Source organism: Paramormyrops kingsleyae, chromosome 6, assembly GCF_048594095.1.
Source record: "Paramormyrops kingsleyae isolate MSU_618 chromosome 6, PKINGS_0.4, whole genome shotgun sequence".
NCBI classification, from domain to species: domain Eukaryota; kingdom Metazoa; phylum Chordata; class Actinopteri; order Osteoglossiformes; family Mormyridae; genus Paramormyrops; species Paramormyrops kingsleyae.
This window is the reverse complement of record NC_132802.1, coordinates 40,412,403-40,435,711: the sequence shown is the minus strand read 5'-3', so window position 1 is coordinate 40,435,711 and position 23,309 is coordinate 40,412,403. Positions and strand designations below refer to the sequence as shown.

At 41.8% G+C, this 23,309-nt stretch overlaps 2 long non-coding RNA genes across 2 annotated transcripts; both read left to right on the top strand.

The window, feature by feature from the left end:
• Window positions 1–1,416: 1,416 nt before the first annotated feature.
• Window positions 1,417–4,493, top strand: LOC140591724 (uncharacterized). Its single transcript, XR_011992035.1, has 2 exons — window positions 1,417–1,606; window positions 3,430–4,493. It is a non-coding gene; the product is annotated as an uncharacterized lncRNA (long non-coding RNA).
• An 8,091-nt stretch (window positions 4,494–12,584) lies between these two features.
• Window positions 12,585–13,883, top strand: LOC140591726 (uncharacterized). Its single transcript, XR_011992037.1, has 4 exons — window positions 12,585–13,086; window positions 13,244–13,373; window positions 13,536–13,697; window positions 13,814–13,883. It is a non-coding gene; the product is annotated as an uncharacterized lncRNA (long non-coding RNA).
• The last annotated feature ends 9,426 nt before the right edge of the window (window positions 13,884–23,309 follow it).

Below are 23,309 nucleotides of genomic sequence, written 5' to 3'. Positions count from 1 at the left end.
GACATGTTATCGGGTTAAGCAAAAACGAAGCATTCTGAAACAGCCAGGCGATGTTTGAAATCCTTCTGTGTTATTAAAATTCGATTAGTAGTTATTGTTTACAACAAGGAATTTACCGCAAACGGCACGCAAATGATTGCTTTTTGGTCAGTGTCGGATTTGTACTTTATTACTTTTTTAATTGGGTTATCATATGCTCTTTGTCAGCCGAAGGTGTTTTTAGTTGTATGTTAAAGGTTTGCTGCTATATGCTTTAAGAGCTAAGTCTGTGGAATTTATTAATTTAGACTAAACTAACTTCATAAAGGGATAAGCTGGTTAAGCATTAATTCGGCATAGCGGCGAAGACGCCTTTCTGAGGCGGACATTTTGTTTAAGCTCAGTATAGACATTCGCCGACAGGGGGATGTGTTTTTAGGGTTCTGATTGGCTGCCGTACGTGACCGCTTCCCCCCGCCATAGCAAGGCTTGTCTTTTTGATTTTGCTGCTAGCGTTGCAAGAGGTAAGAATATATGTAATATTGTCTGACGACACATCTTTTTAATTGTTGTTTAAATTGTTGTTTGTTGACGATTTGCTGTTTTCTGTTTTTAGATGGTTTAAGATGTGCTAAGGTTTTTTTTTAGTATTCTCAGTTCGGTCTTGGTTTTATAAAAGCAATTAATAATCGCTGGGAAGCATTTATTAAATACGCGTGTCTGTCGTACAAATCGATTGTAGGTTTGCAACCGAAACTACTAACATTTAGCCCGGACTCCCTACAATAACACATGTTATCGAGTTAAGCAAAAACGAAGTATTCTGAAACAGCCTGGCGATGTTTGAAATCCTTCTGTGTTATTAAAATTCGATTAGTAGTTATTGTTTACAACAAGTGATTGTCAGCCGAAGGTGTTTTTAGTTGTATGTTAAAGGTTTGCTGCTATATGCTTTAAGAGTTAAGTCTGTGGAATATTAATTTAGATTAAACAACTAACTTTATAAAAGGATAAGCTGGTAAAGCATTAATTCGGCATAGCGGCGAAGACGCCTTTCTGTGGCGGACATTTTGTTTTCGCGGCAGACATTTTCTTTACGCTCAGTAGACATTCGCCGAAAGGGGGACTTGTTTTTACGGTTCTGATTGTCTGCCGTACGTGACCGCTTCCAGGTCTCCGCTATAGCAAGGCTTGTGTTTTAGATTTTGCTGCTCGCGTTGCAAGAGGTAAGAATATATGTAGTATTGTCTTTGTGCCATTGCACTACTAAGAATGGTACAGTGCAAAATCTGTCTGTACGTTTATGGGAAGTTTATCATGCAGCTGCATATACTAATGAAATGTATGTACAAATGCACCTGTCAATCATTAACTGATGCATGTTGTCTTTGTAGACTGAAGGGCTGTGATATCACAGGAATCAAAAGTAAATATTTTTAGGGTGATGTCTATCAGCAATCGTGTTTGAGGTTTTCTTAAGTTGAATAACATTGAAAGGTATATCAACTTTACATGGTGTTTTCAATGAAGGTGACTGTTGGCAAATGTTTATGAAATGAAACTTGTGTGTCACTTTTCTCTGCAGAGTTGTGCTGGACTGCCACCCTTGAGGAGAAAGTGATATACGGTATGCTTTGTGTACTTAGACAACATACACTGACATACACTGTGTGCAGAATTAGGCAAGTAATATTTCCGGAGATATTTCTTGCCAACAGTTGGGCAGAATTATACATTCTGAAGTTTTTCTTTTGCTCTAAGTAAATGTACTTAGAGAAAATGTTACATTATAGTTTCACAAAGGAAAATAAAAGAAAAGCACTTCTGTGGGCACAATTATCAAGCAATCAGAAACTAAGTGGATTTTTTTCACTTAACTATCAACAGAAATAATAATGAAATTGTCTGAAGTCTATATAAGGAACAACGAACGTCACCAAGTTTATTGTCCTGTATCGTCACCTTTATTCTGAATGACCATCATCAGCCTGTTTGCCATTGAACCACCGAAGTCTTTGTTTTGATCCTGTCTTATATTAGCCACGTCAGCTAGGACCGTGTCCCAGATGCTGATCTGAGAAGTGTCCTGCTTGCTTGGTAAATCTCATACTTCACTCGGGCTGTGTAGCTCTTAATGGGCGTTGAGTCAGGCGATGATGACAGCCTGGTCATAAGTCAGTGACCTTTTTTGTCTAATCTATGGAATACTTTGATGCATGGGAAGGGGCACTGTCTTGCATGCATATCAAGGAGACAGGCACTGTTGTGCATGAATATCATAGGAAGGGGCAGTGTTCTGCATGCATGTCATAACATTTTTGAAAGCTGCTGAAATTTCCTCTAGAAATTGGCAGTAGTTAATTTTATACCACCTGGAAGTCTGAAAGAGCCAACAAGTTCATCACTGATAACTGCAGCCCACACCATCACTTCTCCACTGCCCTGTGGGTGCTCGAAGAAGATGACCATCCATGGACCTATCCATCTGCTACAAGAGTCACTCTCACCTCATCTGATTTTTTTCACAAAACCTTTATAAAATCATTCTTGACATGTCTGTGTGCATTCTTGACTTTTTAGCTTGCATACCTTTATTGCGTAGAGCTTATATTACAGCAATTCTGATCCTAGTGATTTCATGTAACACACTACAAAGTGCTTCCAGAGCGTTCAGATTGCAGTTGTTAAAAGTGGTGGCATTTGATTCTAAAGTCTTCTTTTTAATTGAACACATAACTTTGGCAGTTATTTTGTTGCCTCGCTATATGCTGCTTCCATCCTCTTTGTGTGTTGCCCACAAAACAATCAATTGTACAATAATTATGTTTTGAATGTTTAGCAGGTTTGGTTATTTCGACTGGCACTTTAATATTTTGATTTTCTTCTGTCTGCAAGGTGCTTTTCTGGCCCATTTCAGTAATCATAAACATGCTTCATTCTGCATAGGAAAGTATGTTTTCCTGTTATCAAAACAAAGTACTCAGATCAAAAACCAAACATTTTGCCATTTTTAAACATTCTGTTTTAGGTTCATCTGGACTGAAAACATTGGTCGACAAGATACAAATAAAGTACATGCCTAATTCTGCACACAGTGTACATATCACAAACGTGGGTCAGTTAGTGTTGAGGTGAAACTTTTGTGTGTAATGCAGATGTGACAGGTAAGTGTTTTGTCTGATTAAAAAAAAAACATAAGTCATGAGGCATATTTATTTTAGGATAATGAGTGTAATGGTTAAAATTCAGTTTGTAGGTTGTGTAACTTCCAGACAGTTGCTGAGTCAGCTGCATCACTGACTTACTGTAAGTGGTGAGAAAGCTGTTAGTGGAACTGCTCCTGATTGATGTGCACTATGTATACACATTTGATGGCTTTGTGACAACATCAGTGCAAAGTACAGTTGCAAGCAGGTGTGCTTCTCCCCCCCCCCCCCCGTTCATCTGCAGATGCCTCGCACAAAGGCTTCCCGGCGTTCCGCAGCAGCGAAGAAGAGGCTGTTGGACCGGCAGCGAGCTCCTGATAGTTTTGATGTGGCTATGACTGATGACGGGGTTAACCCGTTTCCCCCCTCTCGGAATACCAAAACGGCGATGACTGTGACTAATCGGACGAGCCACAACCAACGGACTGACCCCGCTGCTGCTGCCGTCCATGTCGTGGCTATGACTGATGACGGGGTTAACCCGTTTCCCCCCTCTCGGAATACCAAAACGGCGATGACTGTGACTTTCCTGACGAGCCACGACCAACAACCTGAGCAGGCCGCACAGCAGCGGCCTGTGTCCGTCATGGCTATGACTGATGACGGGGTTAACCCGTTCCCCCCCTCTCGGAATACCAAAACGGCGATGACTGTGACTTTTCCGACGAGCCATGACCACCGGGTTCCCGCCCTGGGTGCCATTTGTAGGACCGTCGACGAGTTCTGTATGCCTTTTCTTGATAAAGATAAGGCAAGGACGGACGAGGTACTGCAGCCCCCTCATAAAAGAAAGGCTGCAAAGTGGACTGACCCCAAAAGTGAACCAGAATGTGAACCAGCATGCGAACTTGAAACAAAACTTGAAACAAAACTTGAAACAGAACTTGAAACAGAACTTGAAAGTGAACTTGAACTGAGAAATACCCTGGCAGTGCCAAACTATTACCCAACCGTGGATCAACAACAGCATGTGAACCCTGTAACTATCTGTGTATCTCCTCATTTTCCTCAGGCACGTGCAGTGAGAGGCTCATTCCATCAAGGACACCCACGATTTGGAGTCAACAGTAACAAGCAATGTGTTGCTAATAGTTTGATTGCTATAGTAACGTGTAAGGTAAAGAATGTTTTAACCTGGTCAGTCACAGACATTGATCAAGTGCTGCTGAAAGGAGATGACCTCTACACTACCATCAGAGATGCTAGGAGAATTGGAGATGCTTCTGGGTATCTGTTAGTTAGAGATCTACCAACAGAGTACACATTGAATGGTGATAAATATGAAATAAACTACCATGATGACATGTTTGTTGGCTTGTTTGGTGTCAGTGAATATGGAGATATGGGTGACATTTTCATGTCAGCTGATGCAGCGGTAAGAAGAGTATTCTCACAGTATGATGCGTGTCTTTTTACTCTTAAAGTAAATACATGTGCCATCATTAAGCAAGGGTCATGGTATGTGGTGATCGACTCCCATTCCCGACGAGGAGATGGAGCAAGCGACGCATCAGGCAGAAGTATATTGGTGTGCCACTCTACCATAGATTCTTTGCTAGACCATGTGGATACCCTAGGACTATCTTTAGATGCAACAGGGGAACAGTTTGAGATTACAGCTGTGAGTGTGACTAGTCGAAGCATCCTGCACCAGCATCCAGATGGCAACTGCCCAGCCACCAGCGTCAACCAGCTTACCAGCATGTCAGGCCATCCAGACGGTAAGTCCTCAGTCACCAGTGTCAACCAGCGTACCAACATATCAGACCATCCAGACGACAACTCCTCAGTGACCAGAGTCCAGCAGTTTGCCAGAATGTCAGACAGCCAATATGGTGTGGTAAGGCCAAATGTGACACATGGTACAGACCCTGAGGTTGATGTCCGTGTGAACAATGAAGGTGATGTAGTTTTTATCAGTGAGCTACGCAGTGAGCAGTTTCTGTTCAGTCCTTTGACAATCCAGCAGCAAAGAAGGCTTTCCTGTAAGCTTGGTGTGGTGTACATTGATCATGGCCATGTAAACATGGATGCAGAGTTTCCAATGGGTGATCCTTGCAGAATGGTGCCAATCACTGGTGATGGCAACTGCTTTTTCAGATCTCTGGCTTTTGCTATTACTGGAAATGAGAAAGAACACAGGAAAATTAGGTGTGCTATTGTTGCTCACATACTAAGAAATGAATCCAGGTATGTTGCTTGTCTTAGAGATGGTCACTCTTCTGTCACTGAGTATGTCACTGCATCACGGATGAAATATGTTGGTACTTGGGCATCTGAGGTAGAGATTCAAGCTGCCGCTGATCTGCTTGGTGTGGATATTTTCACATACTCTGACAACAAATGGTTGAAGTACTCCACATGTATTGGTTCTGATCAGAGAGGTATATACCTGAAACATTGTAATGAGTCACATTATGAGGTTGTAATTTGTGTGAAAGGGCATGACACTGAGGGTTGTGCAACACAATGCTCTGAAATCGATAACACACCATCTGAAATGGCATCAAGTCGACGAAAACTTGAACGAGAAAAAAGACGGTATGAAGTAAGTATGGTGTACAAGGAGGAACAACTTGAGAGAAGCATAAAGCGCTACCGTGAGGATGAAGTGTACAGAGAACATGTTAAACAGTCAAGTATAAGTAAGTATGCAACAGATATGGGGCACCGCAAATATGTACAGCAGTCAAGTGTGAGCAAATATGCAACAGATGATAGACACCAGCAACGTGTAAAGCAGTTGAGTGTGAGCAAGTATGCGACAGACGTTGAACACCAGCAACGTGTGAAGCAGTCGAGTGTTAGGAAATATGCCACAAATGTTGAACACCAGCAATGTGTGAAGCAGTCAAGTGTTAGGAAATATGCCACAAATGTTGAACACCAGCAACGTGTGAAGCAGTCAAGTGTAAGTAAATATGCCACAGACATTGAACACCAGCAACGTGCGAAGCAGTCAAGTGTAAGTAAATATGCCACAGACATTGAACACCAGCAACGTGCGAAGCAGTCAAGTGTAAGTAAATATGCCACAGACATTGAACACCAGCAACGTGCGAAGCAGTTAAGTGTTGATAAATACAAAACAAACAGCGATTTTGCTACTGCAGTAAAAAAGAGAAATGTTGAGAAACGAACTAAGCAGAAGGATAAAAGAACAGATATTGCGTATGTGATCGAACAATTTGGAGAGAAAATAAATACAGGCCCTGTATACATTTGCTCAGTTTGTCATCGAATGTTGTTTAAATACCAAGTTGTGATATGCAGAAAAGATGAATACCTAAAAAAATCACAAGGAGTTGCATTACTGGCAATGCAGTGCATAACTGACACATACTTACACAAATGTATAGATACTTGTTCTGATGATTGTAGCAGTCTGTTGGGCCCTACAGGTTCATTATGGATTTGTCACACATGTCATAGAAAGATTCTTGATGGGAAAATGCCAGCAGAGAGCGTTGGAAACTGTCTAGCTCTAGACCCAGTTCCTCCTGAGTTGCAGTGTCTAAATACTCTGGAACAACATCTGATTGGTATTCATATTCCTTTTATGAGAATTGTGTCTTTGCCAAAAGGTGGACAAAATGGTGTTCATGGTCCTGTGACTTGTGTCCCGTCAAGCATTTCGAATGTAGCTGAATCTTTACCAAGAGTGAATAATGATGACCTTATGATCCGTGTGAAGTTGAAGCGGAAGTTAACTTACAAAGGGCATTACAAATATGAATTTGTGCATCCAGAAAAAATAAAGAAGGCTTTGGTGTATCTTACAGAGAATAACAAATTTTATAGCAATGTGCAGTTCAATGATGACTGGATTAATCCCCTGCAGAAAACTGAAGTGCCTGGTGATGTAAGTGACATACATGCAGATGAAGAGCGTAATGAAAATAACATGGAGGATGAGGAGATGGATGAAACTCTGCATGATAGACAACAACATGGCATGCACATGGATACGTGTCTTCAACCTGTCGACATAGCACAAGAGGTGTTGGATCAACACTTTGATGGAATCATGTCTATGGCACCTGCAGAAGGAAACAACCCAGTGAGGCTTCTAACTGATGAGTCAAATGAAGCTAAATGTTTTCCAGTCCTTTTCCCAAAAGGAACAGGCACTTTTCATGACAGAAGGAAGGGAAAACTGACACTGTGTAGGTATTTAAATACAAGAATTCTTAATGCAGATGGACGTTTTGGGAAAAACTTGGACTATATATTTTATGGGCAGTATTTGTCTGAGCTTCAGCAGGTTGTGTCAAATGTGTCAATTGCTGTGAGAAAGGGCTATGATGCACGGGATAAGTGTCCTGTCACATCAGAAACTTTGACAAATAAGGAGTCTCTACAAAAGATGTTCAATTTTGATGAAGGTTATAAATTTCTAAGACCAATCAGAGGCACCCCTGTTTTTTGGCAAAGTGTTCAGAAAGATCTGTTTGCAATGGTAAGACAGCTTGGTATTCCCACATGGTTTTGCTCATTTTCTTCTGCTGATTTACGCTGGAGAGAACTTATGACAGCAATCTTCAAACAAGATGGCATAGATGCATCAAGTGCTGAGCTTGACTGGTCAGAAAGGTGTGCACTGTTGAAAAACAATCCTGTGACAGCTGCCAGAATGTTTGATTATCGATTCCACTGCTTCCTAAAAGATGTCATCATGTCAGAAGCACAACCCATTGGCAAAATAGTTGATTATTTCTACAGAGTAGAATTTCAGCAACGAGGATCACCTCACACTCACTGTTTGTTTTGGGTGGAAGATGCGCCTAAGGTTGGCAAAGATGATGAAGATGAGGTATCAGCTTTCATTGATCAATATGTGACATGTGAAATGCCAGAGGGTGACGATGAAATGCATGAAATTGTATGTAGTGTACAGCAACATAGTAAGAGGCACTCAAAAACATGCAAGAAAAAAGGGAAAACTTGTAGATTCAATTTCCCACGTCCTCCAAGCAACAGAACATTTGTGTCATCATGCAAAGTTGGAGATGGTGAGACAGACGGACAGCCCCTGAAAAAAGAAGTAGCAGACGCTATCATGAAAAAAGTGAAGGATGCTGTACTAAACCCTGAGGCCAACTATGACTCTGTTGATTCCTTATTTAGTACAATTGGTATCAGTCAGGACATATTTCAGGCTGCGTACTCAAGAATCACAAAGAAAACTACCATTGTTCTTAAGAGGAGACCATGTGAAGTGTGGGTCAACCAATATAACAGAGACCTTTTACGCTGTTGGAATGCAAACATGGACATTCAGTTTGTGGTTGATGCATATTCATGTATTGTGTACATCATTTCCTACATTTCCAAAGCTGAGAGAGAGATGGGACTGCTACTGGCAAATGCTCAGAAAGAGGCCTCCCAGCAAGGTAACCTTGATGCAAAAGAAGCTCTTCGCCAACTTGGCATTGTTTTCCTGCACAATCGTGAAGTTTCGGCCCAGGAAAGTGTTTATCGTCTGACTAACATGAGGTTGAAAGAGGGATCACGAAAGGTGCAGTTTATCCCAACCGGAGAAAATGTGGTAAAAATGAGCCTTCCATTGAACATCATACGGAAGAAAGCTGAGTGTGAGAATGAGGATGAACAAGGTATTTGGATGAACAGTATCACTGATAGATATAAAGCCAGACCAGAAACAAAAGAGTTTGCAGTAATGTGCCTGGCGAGATTTGCATCTGAGTACAGAATACTATGTAAGTCTCAGAGCTCATGCCCTGGAAGTGTGCAGTTGGACAGAAAATTAGGATTTGTGAAGAAAAGGACACGCACAGAGGCAGCCGTTGTTCGGTATGCTCGCTTTTCACCCACAAAGGACCCAGAAAAATATTACCACAGCATTTTGCAACTTTTTCTGCCACATTATTTCGATGCACAATTAAAACCTTCTACTTTTGGCAGTTACCAGGAATTCTATGAGACTGGTTGTGTCAAGTTCTTTGATGATGAATTGCATTCAGTAAAACTGGTTGTGCAGTCAAACATGTCAAGTTTTGAAAAGGAATCACATGCAATTGACAAAGCTGAAGAAGACTTACAGCAGCATGGTGTAATGGAAGATGCCTGGGCAGAGATTTGTCCGGAAACTGAACGTGAACGGCTAGAGTGTCTTGCTAGCAAATCCAACACTACACCAGAAATGAGAGAACAACGTGATGAGATACCAGATTTGTTACCAAGGCCGAGGCGCTATATGTTGCATGACAATCCTTGTGGTATGTCCAGGCAGGAAGCACTGGCTTTGCTTCGCTCACTGAATAACAAGCAGTCTGAGACTTTTTACAAAATACGAAACTGGTGTTTACAGAAGGCACGTGGTGAAAACCCAGAACCATTTCATGTATTCATATCTGGACCTGGAGGTGTGGGCAAGTCAGTCTTGATCAAAGCAATACATTATGAGGCAGCTCGTATCTTGCGTCAGTTGTCACAAAATCCAGATGAGACACACGTGTTACTGACTGCTCCAACTGGGGTTAGTGCTTACAACATCAAAGCTGCAACAATACACGCCTGTTTCCATATTGCAACGGACGCAAAGCTGCCATATGAACCACTTGGAGATGAAAAAATAAATTCATTGAGAGCTGAACTGGGAAACCTGCAAATATTGATCATAGATGAAATTTCAATGGTTGATCACAAGCTGCTTGCATGTATTCATGGCAGATTAAGACAAATCAAACAAATTGGAGATTATTCTGCTTTTGGAAATGTCTCAATCATTGCTGTTGGAGATTTCTACCAGCTTTGTCCTGTGAAAGGGAAAGCTTTGTATACTGAGGGTAAAGCTGTTGATCTATGGCAGAATCATTTCGCTATGGTGGAGCTGACTGAAATTATGAGACAGAAAGACATGCAGTTTGCACAGTTGCTGAATCGGCTAAGGAAACGCAAAAGGGGTGATGCAATGCTGGAGGAAGACATTGCTATGCTGAAACTACGTGTGACAGGTGAAGGACAAGACAGTACTGGTCTTCATATTTATGCAACCAATGATGAAGTTGATCAACATAACTACCATATGCTGCGGAAGATCTGCTCAGACCATGTCATCATTCATGCTCAGGATTTTCAAAGGGTTGCTGCAACTGGCAGACTGGAAAAGAAACATGGACATCATGCTAATGTTCAGAAGACATGTCTCCCCGAATCACTACATGTAGGTGTCAATGCACGAGTAATACTTCTGAAAAATATTGACGTTTCAGACGGCTTGGTAAATGGTGCATTTGGTACAGTTAGTGACATCTGCTTTGATACTGATGAGGATTTTCCATCAGAGATATACATCACATTTGACAACGAAGCAGCTGGAAAGTCACTCAGGGGAAAGAAGCCATGCCTAAAAGCAGGGTTGGACAAAGCTACACAAATCAAAGCAGAGGAGGAGAGAGTGACAAACAGTGGTGGAACACGACGGCAGTTTCCATTGAAATTGGCTTGGGCTTGTACAGTACACAAGGTACAAGGTCTGACAGTAGATAAGGCTGTTGTATCACTAAAGAAGATATTTGCAGCTGGACAGGCATATGTAGCATTAAGCCGTGTCACTTCTCTGGAAGGCCTTATAATAGAAGACTTTAAGGAGACTGCTATATATGCAAAACAAGACATTGAGACTGCAATGCAAAGCATGCCTGCATTTATTGAGCCCGTCATGGAAGTGCCATCATTATGTAAGATTTTACTGCACAATGTTGAAGGACTTACATGTCACCTGGATGACCTAAAGCAAGACAGAAGGTATATGGAAGCTGATATCATCTGCTTGACAGAGACATGGTTAAATTCAAAGGAAGACACAGAAGGTGTACAGCTGCCTGGATTTTCATACCATGGGAAGCCCAGACATCAGGCATATGATGGTAGTGATGCTATCTCTGCTGAACTGAAGAAGCAACAACATGGTGGTGTGGGTTTGTATTATAAAGAACATACCAACTGTACTGTGACTGATGTGCAGTGTGTCAACATTGAGTGTGTGCAGTTCAGTGTGGGCCTACTAAGAACAACAGTCTTGGTACTATACAGACCACCCTTGTATAATCTAACAATCTTTCAGAAGAACCTGATGCAGTTGATCACTCAGTTGGACAGTGTGGAAGGTGGGAAAATCATCATGGGCGACTTCAATGAAAATCTTCTGGCAGTAAGTACAATTGCTAATTTCATGGAAGAACATGGGTATGCTCAACTTGTGAAAGAAGCAACCACTGGGAAAGGCACTTTGATTGATCATGTGTATGTGAAAGACATTGTGACTAACAGCATCTCTGTTTCAGTAATGCCGACGTATTTCAGCCATCATGAATGTGTAGTGCTACATTATCTGTAAGAAACTGTATAAAAAAACAAAAAAAAAATTTGTCATGCAGTAAATCATTTGGCAGTAAGTACAATTGCTAATTTTATGGAAGAACATGGGTATGCTCAACTTGTGAAAGAAGCAACCACTGGGAAAGGCACTTTGATTGATCATGTGTATGTGAAAGACATTGTGACTAACAGCATCTCTGTTTCAGTAATGCCGACGTATTTCAGCCATCATGAATGTATAGTGCTACATCATGTATAAGAAACTGTATAAAAAAATATGAAAAAATTTGTCATGCAGTAAATCATTTGACAGTAAGTACAATTGCTAATTTTATGGAAGAACATGGGTATGCTCAACTTGTCAAAGAAGCAACCACTGGGAAAGGCACTTTGATTGATCATGTGTATGCGAAAAATATTTTGACTAATAGAATTTTTATTTCAGCAATGTAGATGTATTTCAGCCATCATGAATGTGTAGTGCCACATTATCTGTAAGAAACTGTATAAAAGACATTATGAGTAAGAAACATAAATTTTTTGCTGCAGTGATAGTTTTCTGGGGTGCGTCAGCCTCGGGAGGCTGGCACTGCGACTGGGGCTATGGCTGTACTAGGGGGGATTGGCAGGGAGGCTTGGCCTGGTGCCAAGCTTTGGGGGTTAGGCCTGGGGCTGGCCGTCAGCTGCTACCACTGGGGTTGCCGGTAGGCTGTGGGGGGCTAGGACTAGGGCTGGCCTTCAGAAGGCTGCAACTAGGCCTCAGAGGTTGGCAGTGGAGCTGGTGTTCCAGGGCTTGGCATTTAGCCTGAGGCTGATGTTGGGCTTTGGGGGTTGGGGTCGACCTTGAGGGGGCTGCTGCTGGGCCTGGGGCTGGCACCATGCTTTTGGGGGCTGCGGCTGGGCTTCAGGAAGCTGGCACTGGGGCTGAGGCAGGGGGTACTAAAGCTGGACATGGCGGCCTGTTGCTGGGGATAAGTCTGAGGTGGGCTGCTTGGGTTACCACTAGGCATAGGACTAAGGTTACGGGAGGGTCACTAGGGCTAGGCATAAGGGGGCTAGGATGGGGCACATGGCACTGGGGGTTGGTGTGGGGGCTAGGGGAAGTTTAGGACAGAGCAAGCAATGTGGTCTTTGAAAAGGGAGGTAATGTGCTCTGTCAAGTACCTCACAACAGCAGTATGCCAAACTTGTTAATGTCATGAATTTTCCACAAAAAAATAAACAATTTTAGATGTCCTGTGATATAATTCAGTATTTATTAAATGCATTGTTGCCTATATAGAAATTTTGTGTTGTGGGCCAGTACAGTGCACTGAACCTCTTTACAAAGCACCACACACTTGGAAAATGTAAATGTATAGTTGCTTATGTAACGTAGAATATATAATTACAATGAATTAAATGTAAGGAGATGAAGAAGTACCATCAGATGTAGACACTACCAAACTAATGTCTTGTACCACAAAACGTGCTGAAAAGACACAGAATTTCACAAAGCAAGGCTTTGATTGAAAAGAATGGTGAGAGGGTGAAGAGGCACAGACATCTATGGGCAAAGGTAAGACCATATACTGACATGTCTCTGTATAGTGTCGTAGAGTGTACTTTCACACTGTAAAAGGAAATGGACATATGTACACTGACTGTATTATGGCATTATGTATATGATGTAATTTTTGGAGTAATGTGTATGTTTTGTGTGTTTCTTGAAACAGCTAAAATGAAGTAACACTAAACAGTCATACATGTGGATGACCTAAAATCTAAGTGGGAAAGCTGGGCAGTGTGTGTGAGACATTCATCTAGACACAGTGGATGTGCCATGACTGGGTGGGCAAAGCAAAGGTACGTGAGTGACAGTTTCTCACTTAACATGAGCATGCTAGTTAAGACATACCAGTTTGCAGTGTATGAGCTTATAAATTGGGTAACTAAGTATTGTCAGAAATCCCTACTACATTGTTATATTCCATGTTTTAACCTGCCTTCTCCTATGTATAACCTCAGGTTACTAAGGCACAACTGTCATGTGCTTCCCTGATGATCAAGCCAACACACATCTGTCTGTTGAAGCTCTGCTATACTGCATCCTCCGTCATACAGCTGTACATTGGGAGTGTGACACATCACACTGAATGCTGCATAGCCAGAGGAGCAGGCGCTGACCTTGTGAGTTTGCCTTTTTCAGACATTTCTTCCTCTTTGGTGTAGTTCTAGTTTTACTCTGTCAGTGTTTGTCTAACTTACATGCCAGTTCATGCTTTTAATCTTTTAATCTTTTCCAGCGCCTGCTGTTGATGACACTGACCCCATGCCCACCACATCAACTTTCGTTAACACATCACACTGCCTGGTACGTTGGAACAATGAGATGGGCTGGCCTGGTGAGTTTGCCTCTTTGATGGATTATTTTGTCTGTGAAGTAGTTTCACTTTACAACTGCAAGTGTCTGATTGGCTGACATGCAGCTTTCTGGTTTTACTCTCTTTTCCAGTGCCTTATCTTCATATCAGTGACACCGTACTCACCACATCAAGTTTCCCTGCGCCCATGTTGTCGACAACCAAAGCGTTCTCTAAAGGACTCAGAGACTGGACACAGACAGTATGAACTACACACAGATGCCTGAAGTGAAATGCACCAGAAATCATCTCCACACACTATAGTCTGACAGCAAAGGTACTTTGAGTGAAATGTGCTGCTGCTTGTGGATGTTTATTGCTATAATGTCTCACAATTTTTCTTGTAGTATTTATTGAGTTATTTTCACTTTTACTCTGCAATAACAAAACATTAATGATGTGTTGTGACAGTTCTGTAGTACATAATATGTCATGTAATTTACAGTCATGATGCCATGGTTAAATTGATGTCAAAATAACGATCCAGCTTTGTTTGTGATGCCTGTGTTGACTTACACCAAATTGTATATTCAAAAGAATATTGCCATGTAGGGAGTTGTGTAGTATATATATACAGTATGAGTGCTACTATCACACTTTGTGGTCTTTGTACACTGTGTATGTAAGAATGGCATACACATCATATGCGAAATATTATGTCAATTGTGCTGGCTCAACTATTGTGGCCTCAATGTACTTTTTCAGCCTCCTCAAACAATGACACAAACCTAAATGTTTGGTTAAGACAAATGTAGTCAATTGCAATTTTACAATGTGTATAATGTGTTTTATATTATGTCTCTAATGAATAATAATAAATATTATAATCATTAATACAGTCATCATTCTTAAGCATGTTAAATACACATGTAAATGTCAGAATAAATTTTAATTAGCGTATAGGTGAAACAGGCAGTGAAGAAAATACGCATACAAAAAGTGCAGTTGAACCCGGTTATGTTGCCGGCCTAGGTGGTTGCCAAAAAGCGTCGAGATAACCGATGATCGAGATAACAGAAAACCAATATGGGGGCAATATACCATGTTGACATATGCTTGAAATTTATTTATGTGCGTTAATAAATGAGAATGTACATGCACTGGTTTTTGGTGTTTTTTTACACAACAGCGTTGCCGCGATTTGTTTGCTGACGCGATCGGCATGTTATATAAATGTACATACATGTTGGCTAACAACAAAAGGCATATGTGCACCAACCAAAAGCAGACATTTACCAGTATATAATATAAACCACCGTCGATTCTCGATAGAAGCCTTTAATTATATCATCCAACATTGCAAACACAAAGATCGCTCACAAAATCACATAAAAACCTGTGGGGTGTAGTTCGTTGTCACAAAAAGCAAACCAGTGTCAAAATCAAATTCACAAGTAATTTCGCTCTGACAGCTCTGAAAAGTATCGTACACGCAATTAATATGGTTTCTTTACAAAGTCTAAAATGCTTTGTTGCTTTTTGCCTTTGACAGTCTACTTGAAAATAAATGCTTCGATATTACTTATGCTGTCTAAAACAGTTTCATCCCCTGCAAAAGAACCATACCGTCGATTTTTTGTAGCATTTTTATCACCTCACTGGCAGAGGGAATTTGTTCCAAATCTTCGTCCGCATCTTCTTCATCTTCGTTGTCATTGCCGCATGCGGATATGCTTGGCTTTGGTTTTGATGGGGATTTACCTAGATCGCGTTTAACCGCTGCGTTGTTCAGCAAATTACCATGCGAATGGGATTTGAGTACGCGCTGTTTAGCACGTGAGATACATTTTAAAAAGCCGGCGATTAGTCACAGGGATCGAGATAACCGATGTTAAGTGGCGATTTTGGCCCTCTTTCGGGCTCGAGATATTAGGGTTCAGCGACATAAAAGAATCGACATAACCGATGAGAAATGCTAATGCAAAGAGGGAATTTTGGTGATTGCACTTCAAAAACATCGACTTAATAGGGTTGGCGAGTTAGCCGAGGTCGAGATAAGTGGGTTCGACAGTATTACAATGCCCTGAGCAACATTTAAGAAAAAACACACTACACTATAATGACATTCTATAGTGACTGGCCATAATGTATAATATGAACCTGCTGTATGCATGCATTAATGAAATACAGGACGAACTACTGGCCAATCTATAAAAAAAATCCAAAAAAGTACAATATAAGTAGAGCACCATCTCCACCTACTGGCCAATTGAATACAAAAAAGCGAAAAATCTGCAATATACACTGCCTGGTTTATAAATAAAATCTGATAATTTTCTGAGTCAAATAGCAGAAAAATGAAAGGAGCTTAAAATATGGACTGAGGTGAAGGGAAAGTCAACAAGTCTTTGAAGGTATTATGAAGGATATTTCAGATGAATTAGCCAAGGTAGGTCTTAGACATATTAGGACAGCGGCTGTAGCACCCCCGTTTGACAGATTGCCACCAAACTTGGAAGGTCTGTCTGTAGTCCAGTGATACAGAAGCGAGTCAAATTTTGTAAGGATTGGATGAAGCATGCCAGAGATATAGCTGTTTGATTGAAATGGGCAGGGAAATGGTGTGGCCAGCAGGTGGAGTCAGCGCTCCATTTTAGAAATTGTATTCAATACTTTCAGGCCTTCTTATGTGTAAATTAAGTCTGATAATGTTCTATGAGGCAAATGGGTGAAAAATGAAAGTGAATAAAAAATATGGACTCAGGTGAAGGGAAAGGTAACAATTCTTTCAAGGTTTTATGAGAAATAAGGACATTTCAGCTGAATTTGCTAAGGTGGGTCTTAGACATATATGGACAGTGGCTGTAGCGCCCCCGTTTGACCGATTGGCACCAAAATTGGAGGGTCTGTCTGAGGTCCCTTACTACATTAGGCCGTCAAATTTGATGAGGATTGGCTGAAGCACGGCTGAGATTTAGATGGTTGATTGGGTCAGATGGTTTGAGTAGAAGGAAGAAATCATGATGTAGATTGTTGAGTGTCGGTCTAACAGGTCAGGAAATGTAGGACAGAATGTAGAACCCTGTGGTGTAGTGCCTGAACCTGACTGAATGCATTGTTTTGGTCAGATGGTCTGAGTAGTAGGTAGAAATCAGGATATAGATTAGTTAGTATCGGTCTAACAGGTCAGCAAATGTAGGACAGAATGTAGAACCCTGTGGTGGAGTGCCTTAGCCTGACTTAATGCATGGTTTTGGTCAGATGGCCTGACTAGTTGGTAGATTTAGGCACCTTCAAACCTGGTCTGGTAAATCTAGATATTACAGGGTTGCTTTTTTATACTGCCTGTGTAAACATAGGCTGTGTTGCATATTCTTAACCAAGTGCTGAGTTGCGTAGTGTGACATGTAACAGCAGTAATATCATGCTGTATGCTATTCTAGGTTGTATATTTAGACAGGAGAAAGGCTAAAAGTATTGAAGGCATTATTGAAATGGAGCGCTGACTCCACCTGCTGGCCAATTTATTATAAAATTGTAATTGCTGTAGTGTACACAGCCTGAAGAAAGATTGAAGTTTGAAAGATTTGTAAAAGTCAAATGGCAGGAAAATATAAGCAGATTAAAAATATGGACTTAGATGAAGGGAAAGGTGATTAATATTTTAATTTTTAAATAAACAATAAGCAGATTTCAGCTGCATTAACCAAGGTTGGTCTTAGACATATTATGACAGTGGCTGTAGTGCCCCCGTTTGACCGATTGCCACCAAACTTGGAAGGTCTTTCTGAAGTCTAGTAACACAGATGTGCGCCAAATTTTGTGAGGATTGGATGAAGCATGCCAGAGATATAGCTATTTGAATGAAATGGGCATGGAAACAGAGTGGCCAGCAGGTGGAGTCAGCGCTCCATTTTAGAAATTGTATTCAATACTTTCAGGCCTTCTTATGTGTAAATTAAGTCTGATAATGTTCTATGAGGCAAATCGGTGAAAAATGAAAGTGATTAAAAAATATGGACTCAGGTGAAGGGAAAGGTAACAATTCTTTCAAGGTTTTATGAGAAATAAGGACATTTCAGCTGAATTTGCTAAGGTGGGTCTTAGAAATATATGGACAGTGGCTGTAGCGCCCCCGTTTGACCGATTGGCACCAAAATTGGAGGGTCTGTCTGAGGTCCCTTACTACATTAGGCCGTCAAATTTGATGAGGATTGGCTGAAGCACAGCTGAGCTTTAGATGGTTGATTGAAATGAGCATGGATATGGTGCAGGTTTGTTGTAGCTGGTGGCCATAGCGTACAGGTTAAGATATTTTTATGAATTATCCATAATGGCAATGTCCTGATTGATGTACTACCAGAATGACCTACTTGGGCTGAACATTGTAGAAGTTACAGTAATATGTTATTTATTAAGTTTTTAAACATCACAAGGGAATGAAAATGACTATCATTGGGCATTGCATATGTCTTGATTTGGCATGACTCACAGAACTGGCAGTACAAAATATTTTAACCAGTAACATGTCACTAGAACAGAAATGAGATAAATGTAAGTTGAACTGATTTTCAAGGTTTATACAGACATGTTATGTTGTTGTAGCGCCCCCGTTTGACCGATCGGCACCAAATTTGGAGGGCCCTTCCGGACTACTATTCTACAGGATATATTAAAGTTTGGTGATGATTGGCTGAGGCAGGCCTGAGATATAGCTGTCTGATTGAATTGGGCATGGCACCTGTATGGTTTGTGTGTGGCTGGTGACTATACCTCATGGAAAGTTTATGATTTTTTTATGAATTATTTATTATGACTGTCTCCTGATTTAAATGATACCAGATTTGTGTAGGTTTGGTGAAAATCCTAGGAGGTTAACGAAATGTCTTGTTTTCAGACCAATATGAATTATGCAAAAACGCAAAGATGCAGAAGCAAGTTCTACATGTTGTTTGATTTGGCATGTCGTACTGAATTGACCTGGCAAGAAATGTCGATTGTAGGCTTCACCGTTCTCGAGAAATAGGCAGAAATGCAAAAGTTGTCACTGTTGCGCCCCCATCTGGCCGAGTGAGGTGTCCTTTACAGTTTAGGCAGAGGGTCAGAGCACAAATGTATCACCCAAATTTGATTTAGATTGGTCATTGAGAAGCCTGTGAAATGCCTGCTTGATTTTGATTGGCTGATGGCGGCCACTCTTTAAGGAATAATTACTGCCATTGTAGGTGACTGACCACAGGCTGCTTCCTAGTACATATCTACCAAATTTCAGTTAGATTGGCAAAGGCAGTCAGGAGATATTGCCAGTTTTTAGTTGTAGCGCCCCCTATTGACGAAATGCGGCCCGCCTCGGACCGTGTCCCCAGAATGGTGTAGGGAGGTAGCATTTCAAATTTGGTCAAGGTAGGCCAAGGCACGGCCAAGTTATAGCCGTCAGACCAAAACGGGCCAAATTTGGACATTGTTTGGGCGTGGCTAATGGCCGTAGGATATAAAAATGTCTGAATTTTGTGGATAATTCTTGATCAGCAGAGAATTCTGATTCGTCTGACACCTCATTTGTCTGATTTGGTAGGACAAGCCAGGACTTTAAGGAAAAAGTAGGATTGGCAAATTATGCAAATTAGCAAAAAATCTAAGTAGGCGGAGCTTCATAGTCCAAATGGCAAGTTGGTAGGGCTTTGCTGTCTGTATATGTAGAACAAAGAATTTCGATTGTAGGTCTAACAGGACAGGAGATATCGACCGAAACGTGTTGGGGGGCGCTAAGGCGCCCCCATCTGGCTGGCAGGACTGGGTAGGACAACCTGAGTAGTGGGTAGGAATTGACATCATCTGACCAAGTTTGGTTGGTCTAGCTCTTACAGTTTAGGCTGTACATTCAGTTTTAGGGCAGAAAAATAATAATAATAATAATAATAATAACTAGAAACTGCAAGCAGTTACGAAAGGGTCCAAAGAGCAGGACAATCGGACTGGTCGGACAGTAGAGGAATAACGGCAGAGAACCGGCAGCCAGGGTAGTAGAAAGTGAGACAGAATTAGACTGCCATAACAGGATAGGAGATGTAGGACAGAGCAGGACGGTCTCAGTAGTAGGCAGACATTATGATGGAGATGCATTTAGTGCAGGTGTAACAGGCCAGTCAACATCAGAGAGTACACTGTGCACATCAGGATACCTAGCTGAAATACCAAAATACTAAGCTGGGTTCGATCCGGCGACCCTCTGATTACAGGAACACAGGATTAGCACACTGAGCCACCCGCTGCTGTGGTTAGAACTGGTCAGATCGGTAGACACCTTCCAACCTGATCTGGTAACTCGTTTTAGCTAAATGAGCCTAGGTTGGTCTTAGATGTATATAGACAGTGGCGTAGCGCTCCCGATTGACCGATCGACACGAAATTAGGAGGTTCTCTCTGAGGTACAGTCCTACATCAGTGAGCCATATTTTGTAATGATTGGCTGAAGCATTCCTGAGATATAGCTGTCTGATTGAAATGGGCAAGACAACAGTACAGTCAGGGTGTGGCTGGTGGCTGTATCTTACCGAAAGTTTAAGTTTTTTCTCTAAATCTTTAAAAGTACTGTCTCCTGGTTTGAATGACATCAGATTTATGGATGTTGGGCGAAAATCGGAGGAGGTTTACAAAATAACCTGTTTTCAAACAACTATAAATCATGCAAAAAGGCAAAGATGTAGAACCAAGGTCTATATGCAGTTGAAATTCGTCATGACATAGTGAATTGGACTGGCAATAAATTTCAACTGTTGGCTTGACAGGTCTGTAGATATAGGCAGAAATGCAAATCGGGGTGCTGTAGCGCCCCCATCTGACTGACTGGGACGGGTCAGTGGGACTGAGTAGTGGGTAGTAATAGGAATCTTGTTGCCAAATTTGGTCAGTCTAGGACTTACGGTTTAGGCTGGGCATTCAGTTTTAGGGAAGAAAAATAATTATTGTTCAACCCCCTGGAGTAGTGCCTGAGCACGTCTGAATTAACAATAATAGAAGTTTCATTGATCCTCGTGGGGAAAATGCCTTTACGTCTCCACAGCTCACTTCACGGAGGGTATGCTGTGCACATCGGGCTGCCTAGCTCGAGTACCCACCGAAGCTGGGTTGGAACCTGCGACCCTCTGATTACAAGCATACAAGTTTAGCCCACTGAGCCACCCATTGCTGTGGTTAAAACGGGTGAAATTGGTAGACACCTTCCAACCTGATCTGGTAACTCGTTTTAGCTCAATGAGCCTAGGTGGGTCTTAGAAGTATATAGACAGTGGCGTAGCGCTCCCAATTGACCGATCGACACGAAATTTGGAGGGTCTCTCTGTGGTACAGTCCTACATCAGTTAGCCAAATTTTGTAATGATTGGCTGAAGCATTCCTGAGATATAGCTGTCTGATTGAAATGGGCAAGACAACAGTACAGTCAGGGTGTGGCTGGTGGCTGTATCTTACCGAAAGTTTAAGTTTTTTCTCTAAATCTTTAAAAAGACTGTCTCCTGGTTTGAATGACACCAGATTTATGTATGTTGGGCGAAAATCCGAGGAGGTTAACAAAATAACCTGTTTTCAAACAACTATAAATCATGAAAAAAGGCAAAGATGTAGAACCAAGTTCTATATGCAGTTGAAATTCGTCATGACATAGTGAATTGGACTGGCAATAAATTTCAACTGTTGGCTTGACAGGTCTGTAGATATAGGCATAAATGCAAATCGGGGTGCTGTAGCGCCCCCATCTGACTGACTGGGACGGGTCAGTGAGACTGAGTAGTGGGTAGGAATTGTAATCATGTTGCCAAATTTGGTCAGTCTAGGACTTACGGTTTAGGCTGGGCATTCAGTTTTAGGGAAGAAAAATAATTATTGTTCAACCCTCTGTAGTAGTGCCTGAGCACGTCTAAATTAACAATAATGGAAGTTTCATTGATCCTTGTGGGGAAAACGCCTTCACGTCTCCCCAGCTCACTTCACGGAGAGTATGCTGTGCACATCGGGCTGCCTAGCTCGAGTACCCACCGAAGCTGGGTTCGAACCTGCGACCCTCTGATTACAAGCATACAAGTTTAGCCCACTGAGCCACCCGCTGCTGTGAGTAAAATGGGTGTGATCAGTAGACACCTTCCTACCTGATCTGGTAACTCATTTTACCTCAATGAGCCTAGGTGGGTCTTAGATGTATATAGACAGTGGCGTAGCGCTCCTGATTGACCGATCGACACGAAATTTGGAGGGTCTCTCTGTGGTACAGTCCTACATCAGTGAGCCAAATTTTGTAATGATTGGCTGAAGAATTCCTGAGATATAGCTGTCTGATTGAAATGGGCAAGACATCAGTACAGTCAGGGTGTGGCTGGTGGCTGTATCTTACCGAAAGTTTAAGTTTTTTCTGTAAATCTTTAAAAGGACTGTCTCCTGATTTGAATGACATCAGATTTATGGATGTTAGGCGAAAATCCTAGGAGGTTAACAAAAAAACCTGTTTTCAAAACATCTGTAAATCATGCAAGAAGGCAAAGATGTAGAACCAAGATCTATATGCAGTTTGATTTGTCAGGACATAGTGAATTGGACTGGCAATAAATTTCAACTGTAGGCTTGACAGGTCTGTAGATATAGGCAGAAATGCAAATCGGGGTGCTGTAGCGCCCCCATCTGACTGACTGGGATGGGTCAGTGGGACTTAGTAGTGGGTAGGAATAGGAATCTTGTTGCCAAATTTGGTCAGTCTAGGACTTACGGTTTAGGCTGGGCATTCAGTTTTAAGGAAGAAAAATAATTATTGTTCAACCCTCTGAAGTAGTGCCTGAGCATGTCTAACTTAAGAATAATATAAGCTTCATTGATCATCGTGGGGAAAACGCCTTCACGTCTCCCCAGCTCACTTCACGGAGGGTATGCTGTGCACATCGGGCTGCCTAGCTCGAGTACCCACCGAAGCTGGGTTCGAACCTGCGACCCTCTGATTACAAGCATACAAGTTTAGCCCACTGAGCCACCCGTTGCTGTGGTTAAAGCCGGTGAGATCGGTAGACACCTTCCTACCTGATCTGGTAACTCATTTGAGCTGAATTGGCCTAGGTTGGTCTTAGTAATATAAAAACAGTGGCCATAGCCACTGTTTACAGGGTAGGCTGATGGTCAGAGGACAAATGTACCAGCTAAATTTGATTTAGATTGGTCATCATTAAGCCAGTCAAATTGCTGCTTGATTTTGATTGGCCGATGGCGGCCACTGTTTCAGGACTCATGACTGCCATTGTATGTGACTGACCTCAGGCTGCGTCCTAGTACATACCTTCCAAATTTCAGTTGGATTGGCCGAGGCAGTCAGAAGATATTGGCAGTTTTTAGTTGTAGCGCCCCCTATGGACGAAATGCGGCCCGCCTTGCACCGTGCCCCCAAAATGGTGTACGGAGGTAG